This window comes from Arachis hypogaea, chromosome 3 (assembly GCF_003086295.3).
Source record: "Arachis hypogaea cultivar Tifrunner chromosome 3, arahy.Tifrunner.gnm2.J5K5, whole genome shotgun sequence".
NCBI lineage: Eukaryota > Viridiplantae > Streptophyta > Magnoliopsida > Fabales > Fabaceae > Arachis > Arachis hypogaea.
In genome coordinates, this window is record NC_092038.1 from 24,302,048 (window position 1) to 24,310,903 (window position 8,856).

Below are 8,856 nucleotides of genomic sequence, written 5' to 3' on the forward strand. Positions count from 1 at the left end.
GAACTTATATCTTTACAAAATCAATCTCAACTTTTATCAAAATATAATTTCATTCTCAAAATAATAATGTTATGTTGGTGACAAATACAACTCTTAAAATCCAAAAATTCTTTATTAAAATTTATTTGAAAATATATATGATTTTTAATCCGTTTTTAAGTTTTACGGTTACCGATTTTTTACCATTTTTTAGATAATCTCTTGGCCATCAATTCTCATCAATTTTTTCAATAATTTTGCATAAACCAGCCCCAAATTCACTTAAAACTCTTCGGTTCTGGTCTGTATCCATCAAGCCCAAACCATAATCTCAATATAACAACAATATATCAACAAAATTCAATATAGCTCAATTCTAACTCAAACAATAATCAATTAAACTAACATTCACTTATCACATATCGCATTAACATTTAATCGGTGAAAATTACTAAACTCTACCTTCATACGAAATCACAATAACCGAAACTCTAGAGAAAGCTCCTGAATGAGAAATTGAAGACGAAAACGTCGAAAATCGGCTACTCCCTCCATCTCTTCAATTCAGCCGAGACATGCAAGGGGAACATCGATTTCTCCGTCGACTTCTACCAAACAAAAGTGACGTCAACGTGAAAAAGAGGAAGATAGGAACACTTTAATCAGTTTAGATTTTTTTATTGGAATTTTGGATTTCAAGAAATCGAGGTTGGAAGCTTGAAGATTTCACGGTTTCTCTCTCTCACCCACGGTTTGTTTTTCTTTTTTTTTTTTTCCTTATGGCTTCGGTTAATGAGAGAAAGTGAGATGTTGATGATGATGATTAATGAATAAGGGAGTTAGGTGTTACAAGGGGGGTTGGATGTCACTTCCTTAAGCTGATGAGTCAGCGATTCAAGTTATAAATGTTTTAAACAGATAATTGTAAAAATTGGGTATATTAAATACAAGTAATAATATATATATATATATATATATATATATATATATATGGTTAAATATATATATAAGTTACTAATATAAATGACATTAGTAACTTAATGATAAAAGGTATATAATAGAGCATTAGCAACTCTAAATCCATCAAAGAATACCGATATTTATTTATATCGACGGATATTGAACTCGATAAGGATAATAAAAAAATAATATTATTATATAAACCTTATTATAACTATGCCATATAAAATAAATAAATAAATAAATAATATAATAATAAAATTATATTATCATTTATTTTATTTACAAGGTTCAGAAAGGACAAAATAAAATTAATCATTGAAAACTAAAATGTCATTTAGTTACGAAAAAATCAGGATGCTACACAAGTCTTCCTCAAAAAGTTCTCATAATGCCATGAAGTTTCACAATTGGCATTGATTTGGTGACTATCCTTCGTCAATGGATAAGATATTTTATTGTGCCTTTCCATACAACAATTTTGAGAATTTTGAAAAAAAAAATGCCATCTAAACTATCAATTTCAGTACCAATTTACTTTTCTTGTTCATCCTCAATCTTAAAATCTTTGATTAGGCTCATACAGTGTTCTGAATAAAGTGGAATCTCTCCTGCCTATATAGGACAATTATCAATACCAATCCACCAAGTATCTATATTAACTCAATATTATAGAGTCCCAAGTAATACCACTTAAATCAAAAGTACTTGTCTTATTATTTTTCAACTACCTTGTTAACACAAGAGATTTTGGCAACTCAAAAATATTAAAAAATACCAGTACATAAACTATATGCTCACACAAAATTTTAAAAGATTCTGTCCTTAAGCATGAACAACTGAATTTTGTCATTTCGTTGTCAATAAACCTCCCATAGACTTCTATATTTTGATATTGTGTAAAGAACAAAGGACTCAAATGCCACATCTTGCACAACTTTCATTCTTAGAGCCCTAACAAGCATTTACCAAAATAAAAAATATCTCTCTTGTATAGATATTTGATGCAAATCTTTTCAGAGATTCTAATGCTATTTTAGGTACCAGAAAACCAAATATGAAAATATAGTCAATTTTAACCTCCTTATATCACAAGTAGATAAGATATCACTAAAATGCTTTATGAAATCAACCAATTAACCTAGGATCAAAGCAATTATGATTGTGCGACTCAACAAATAAAGCCACATACCATCTTCTAATATAAACCATAAAACGAACTACAAACTTAGCTAGGCAACCACAACGGTCTTAGATTTTGGCTTCCTTTTTCTATTTTTTATATTATAATATTTTTTTTTGTTTAAATTCCTCATGAGAGCACACAAATACATATTTTTTTTGCTGTTTTTTCAAGTCTTACTCTTTCTAGCACCAAAACCAGCAGATTTTGTATAATGGTTATAGAAATCAAATACTATCCAAAGATTAGGAAAATGAAAACATTCTATCTCATGAACACTTATATTTAAAAAATCAACCATGACAATATTTTTAATATTATTTATTCGATATACTTCATCCACCTATATGAAAAATCGTTCCATTAAAGATTGCTTGAAATTCTTGCTCTTCCAAGCCCTAAGAATTCACATATTAACTACCTCTTTTATTATCTCATTAAAGAATATTCTTTCTTTCATTTTATCATCCATCTCAAAATTTTGCACAGTAATTTCATTTGTAACCGAATCATTTATCATTTGTCTCTGAAGTGATAAATTCAAATCATTTATAACTTTTTTGTGCTCTTGATTTACTATTAATAAAAAGATAAAACAAATTATATATTTTTCTAATCCTTCTAAATTTATATTTTGCTTAATACCAATACTATTCTTCCAAGCTCAAAAAAAAAAAAATAGTATTCTAATAAAATAAAGGTCCACAAACCAACAATATGAAAAAATAGAATTGTGAAGAAATAACATAGAAATAAGTAAAATATAAGGAAAAATAGTATTGATATTAATAGTATTAAACACGAATTTTTTCTTTTTCAGTTTTCTGTCATTTTGTTATAAATGTTTCTCCCTTTTATTTTATTTAATTCACATTTTAATAGAATTGTGTTTTCTATTAAAAACTTGATTACATTTTTTTTGGTGTCTAAACAAGGAAAGAAACAAAGCAAAAACTATCCTAAATCCGAGCGGATGATTCGTTGAAGATCAACACAAGGCTCAGACCAAATAACATGATTAGAGTTATTCTTGGCACTATATTTAGCCATCCAATCCGCAGCTCTATTTGCTTCTCGGGACACCCATTCAACGTGAACAAGCCAAGGACGAGATAAAAGCTCCTGAATCTTGTGAACCAAATCTGTTACTTCAGATGAATACCCACTTGTAAGCTCATGCATGATGGGCAGAATGTCAAGGCAATCCGTTTCACATATAATATCCCTCAAACCGCAATCCCAAGCTAAAACCAGCCCCCTCCAAGCAGCAAATAATTCACATCTGATTATAGACCAAGGGGGAATGCTTCCAGAGCAGCCCGAGATCCAATCTCCCTTAGAATCTCTAATAATACACCCAAATCCAGCTAAATTTGAATCCATATACAAGCTTGCATCACAATTAACTTTAAAACTATTACCTACCGGTGGTTCCCAACACAGGCAATTTCGGAGAGACCTAAAGGCATTGCTTCGATTCCTGTAAACCTGTAAGTCCTTGGCGGTAATTCTGGCCAAGGCAACAACCTTGTGGTCTGTCCAAGGGTTGTCAGTATTGAATATGTCATTGCACCTATGTCTCCATACCCACCAAAGTCCTGCACCAAAGGACGCCTCATTGTTAGCCAAGGCCTTCCGAAACCACTCTTCAAGAGCAGTACCAGTCGTCGAGTCCAGGATACTAGGATCCAACATATACCAAATTGCCTTTGATCGTTCACAGTCTCTAAGGCAATGCTCCATAGTCTCCTGCGCCTTGTTACATCTCTTACACATATCTGAAGAAGCTAAATGCCGCTTGAATCGAAAGGTCTCAGTTGGTAGAGCATCATGTAAGCCAAGCCACATAGTAAATTTGAACTTCTCTGGAATGTTTGTGTTCCACAACCAGTTCCAATTACTATTAGCATTCCAATTTAATGCTTTCTTTAATAACCATCTGTAACCCTCCCTTGCACTATACTTTTTTGATGCTGCAGGCCACCACTCCCACTGTGGCTCCAACTCAGTCGAACTAGGATATCTCAGACCACAAATAAACTGCTTAATCTCATGCGGAATAGGCGTGGTAAGACTATCAACCTCCCAAGACACCCCTTTCCACAAGTCAGCCACCATGAAATCTGATTCAGAAATATGTACATAAGGAACAAGGTTGCAAAGTTTACCAAAAGGAGTCCACTCATCATACCAAACTGATTTGTGGACATCTCCAATATTCCAATGAAGCCCTTCCTTGAGATGCTCATAGGCACTAACAATGTTCTTCCAGGTAGCCGATGAAGAATTTCTACTGTTTCCGTTCATACCAGATTGATTCCTGAGATATTTATGCTTCAAAACCTGCACCCATAACTTCTCACTATTGTTTAGACAATCCCATACCAACTTTCCCAAAAGCGCCATGTTAGCACAGGAAGTATCCCTAATACCCAATCCTCCTGCCTTTTTAGGAGTTATGGCGACCTCCCACCTGACCAGAGGCAGCCCTTTTCCAGTCGCTTGGCCTTTCCACAAGAACTGTCTCATTAAGGAATCAATTTTATTACATGCATACTTCGGGAGAAGAGAAATTTGCATTTCATAAACTGGGATAGAGGTCATAACCGATTTAACAAGACAAAGCCTCCCTGCCTTATTTAGTAGGCGTCCTTTCCAACTGGAGAGCTTTCTCGAAATTTTTTCAATAACCTCCTGAGCCGTCTTCCTGGAAGCTCTGGCATGACCGATGTTAATTCCCAGATATTTACCCAAATCATTGCAGAAACGGATGTTAGAGACCCCTGAGAGAACCTCTTTTCTCCTCTCCGACACCCTCTTGGAACACTGGGCCTTTGACTTATGAAGATTTACCTTTAAACCTGACGCTCTAGAAAACAAGTCCAAACAATGCATGACCTCTATTACTTGAGCTTTTGATGCCTGACAGAAAAGCAAAAGATCATCTGCAAACATCAAATGAGAGAGTCGTGGTCCGTTCCTAGAAACCGCAACTGGGTTCCACAAACCTTGGGAAACTCTATGAGAGATAAAGCAAGCAAGCATTTCCATACAGAGTACAAATAGATAAGGAGACATAGGATCTCCTTGCCTCAACCCTCTCTTTGGATTGAAATTTTGGAGCCTGTTCCCATTCCACAAAACTGCCAATGAAGAGGAAGTCACACAATTCAATATAAGATTAATGGTAGCCTTTGGAAACCCAAACCGGACCAAAGTAGCTTCCAAAAAACGCCAGTCTACCCTGTCATAAGCTTTTTCCAAATCAATCTTGAATGCCATGGTCCCTTTTCGAGACTTGGTGTTCCTCATGAAGTGCATAATCTCCTGAGCAATGATAATATTCTCTGTGGTTCCTCTTCCTGGAATGAACCCTCCTTGCAAAGGACCAATGATCTCCGACAGGAAAGGTCTGAACCTGTTAACTAGAACCTTTGTGACAATTTTATAAATTACATTACATAAGCTAATAGGCCGAAACTCCCGTAAGGAAGAGGGAACTTCCACTTTAGGAATTAGAACAATTAGAGTATCGAAAATAGCCGCATTCATTGGCTCACCCTCAAAAGCTCGCTTGACCAGTCCACACACATCGTTGCTAAGAGAGTCCCAGAACTCTTTGTAGAAAATTGCTTGAAATCCATCTGGCCCTGGGGCTTTAAACGAACTCATGGTCATCACAGCTCTTTTAACCTCTTCAGACGTCACCGGTTCCACTAACTTTTGACAAGCCTCAGTACTAAGAGACGGACAAGGAAAAGGCCCCATGGCGTCCAGGTCAATATCCTCCCTTGTAGAAAAGAGCTTTTGAAAGAAAGAATTTGCCGCCATTTCTAGAGTCGTAGTCTCCGTGGCCCAAGACCCATCCTCCAAAAATAACCCATGGATTTTGTTCCTCTTTCTCCTGATAACTGTCTGCAGATGAAAAAATTTTGTATTTCTGTCTCCACATCTCACCCATTGTTCTCTAGATTTTTGATACCACAACAGCTCTTCTTGAAGAAGGACAGCATTCAGTTCCTGATGCAAAACTTGCTCTTTTATCCTAAGCTGTTGATCCTCCCGACTCTCTAGAGTAATCTGGACGTCATTCAAAAGCCTCTCCAACTCCCTTTTCTTAACAAAAATATTACCAAAAACCTTTTTATTGAAGCTAGTTGCCTCTTTTTGAACCTCCAACAAACATTTGACTACATCCGGAGCTCCTCTATTCCAAGCTGTATCAACAACATTCCTAAAAAGAGGATGAGTCATCCACGCAGCCTGGAATCTGAACGGACGATGGCCCTTGGTAGCCCTCTTTGCCATCTTGCACCTAGTGAATAATGGGCAATGATCAGAGTGAAGGCGCGCCAGCACCTCAGTATAAGCCTCCGGAAACATTAGTCGCCAGTCCTGGTTGATGACTGCTCTATCAAGCTTCTTAGCCACCTGCACCCCACCTTTCACCTTCCTGTACCAAGTGAATCTTCTCCCAATAGCCCCCATATCAAACAGCCCACAATCCTCTAATATTTCCGCAAATTGTTCTGCTCTGGCAAGTCTAAACTGCCCCCCTCTAACTTCACTCTGCCACAGAACATCATTAAAGTCCCCTAACACAATCCAAGGTCCGTGGATCATATTAGCAATCCTTGTCAAGTCACCCCACAGTTCTTTACGCCGATGTATATGCGGATTAGCATACACCGCACTGCAGTAACTAGATGTATTGCCCATAGTGATTTCAAAACTGATACATTGATCAACTACATCCAATACTCTCACAGAAATATTTGAATTTGAACATAAAACCCAGATACCCCCACTATGACCATTAGCCTCAACAATACCAACACCCTGGTAACCTAGATTATTCCAAAAAGATTTCATCCTCTCGAAAGCAATATGGGTTTCAAACAGAATGAAAAAAGTAGGGTGAAATTTATTCACTAACTCCTTACTATGAACCCGGGCCAATTTATTAGAGGCACCTCTAATATTCCAAAATAGAAAGCTTAAATCTAAATAATCCATAAAACAATTTGTATTGTAAAATGACCAACCTCAGCTGAAGTCCCTAACGAGATGATGAAGATCCACCATTATATCCCCCTGAGACTTGCTTGTCCTTGTCCAGTTGTTGCCCAGTTTGTCTGTGTCCCTCCACTAACAACCCTTCCAATTCACCGATTTGCTGCTTGCTGGTGTCGCCAAGGCAGTCCGGAGTCGACGGCGAATTCTGCAAAGAAGAAGGGCGCAACCTCTTGTGTCCGTTTTTGATAATGGCAGTGAAAGTCGGCACCGCAACGGAGATAGCTTTGCCCTTCACCCCTTGCTGTTTGGAAGATGCCATGCGTGCCTTAGATCCGCTAACCGACCCGGTCTTCACCCCTGATTCGACTCCTCTCATACGTAGCCCAAAGTCACGGTTCTGGTCAAATTTCTGATTTGAGCGCACCGGCACTTTGTCCTTAGAGGTTTGTTGGACTTTATTTGATTGGCTCAATTTTCCTCTCCTTTTACCGCTGACTTTGGTCCAGCCAGCCTCATTTTCCAAATGCTGGGACCCCACTTCCTTCCTATGCAACGTATCATCTAATTCCTCCCCAATTTCTGCAACTATCACTGACTCTTTGGGATTGCATCCAAATTCAAAAATTTTCTCTTTTGAGGCTTCCTGTGGCTGCACCACTCGGGCCGCCGTCTCGGTCACTGATGTTTCCTTTCGATCCATCCTTTCTGACTCTATTGAGGTCATTCTGCAGTCAGTTGCTGGATGTCCGAAACAATTGCACTTGTCACAAATAAGGTGTAAGCATTCATACTCTACCTTATATTCAAACTCATCGACAATCACACTCCGGACCACCGGCAAACCAAGATTAATTTGCACGCAAGCCCGAGCAAATTTTCCCCTCTCTGCCAACTTAGTAGCCAGATCCACCTTGACTGGTCTCCCCACAGCAGAAGCAATTCTCATCATGGCTTTATCATGATAGTACCATATGCTCAAACCAGAGATTCGAATCCAAACCATAGTCTCCCCGAAGGTATCCTCACAAGGTTTAAAATCCGGTGTCCATGGCTTGACCGCAATATAGTGACCGAAGATCATCCATGGCCCCCCTAGTAAAACCTTCTCTCGATCGTCCATGCGATCAAATTTAACGAGGAAGTACCCAAAACCCACATCCAAGATTTCATATCCACCGGTGATCCTCCATACCCCTTTCAGTTTGTGAAACATTGCCGTGTAACTAAGGTTTTTTCCAAGAACCTTAATCACAATTGCTTCCTTGTATGGTTCAGAAAGGATGTTCCTAGCCTCTTCGGAGAAGCAAACTCTTGGAGGCATAGGATCTCCTTGTTTTCCAGTGACCACTGCCATGGAATCCTCATCTAGAGCTTCAGCCCGGTTTATCCCTGTGGCTACCGTAGAACCAATAACCTTGTCACGGAACGAAATCTTGGAAGTTACCCTAGGACTAAGGTCGCCCTTACTTGATCCCTCCTTTACACCTGATGCAAACCCTCCCACACTCTCCCCCTTATATCTTTCGATGGCATGGCCATCTTCTTCACCGTGTTTCACCCTCAAACGCTCTCTCCCGCTCTCTCCTTCGCTCATTCCCTCAAACTTGATTACATAAATCCATAAAAATATTTTTTCCCTTTTTTTTTGGTATAATTTTAAAAAGAGCATTACAGTTTAAAAGAGTAAACACGCTCCCTTCTCCCTTATTTTTGAATTA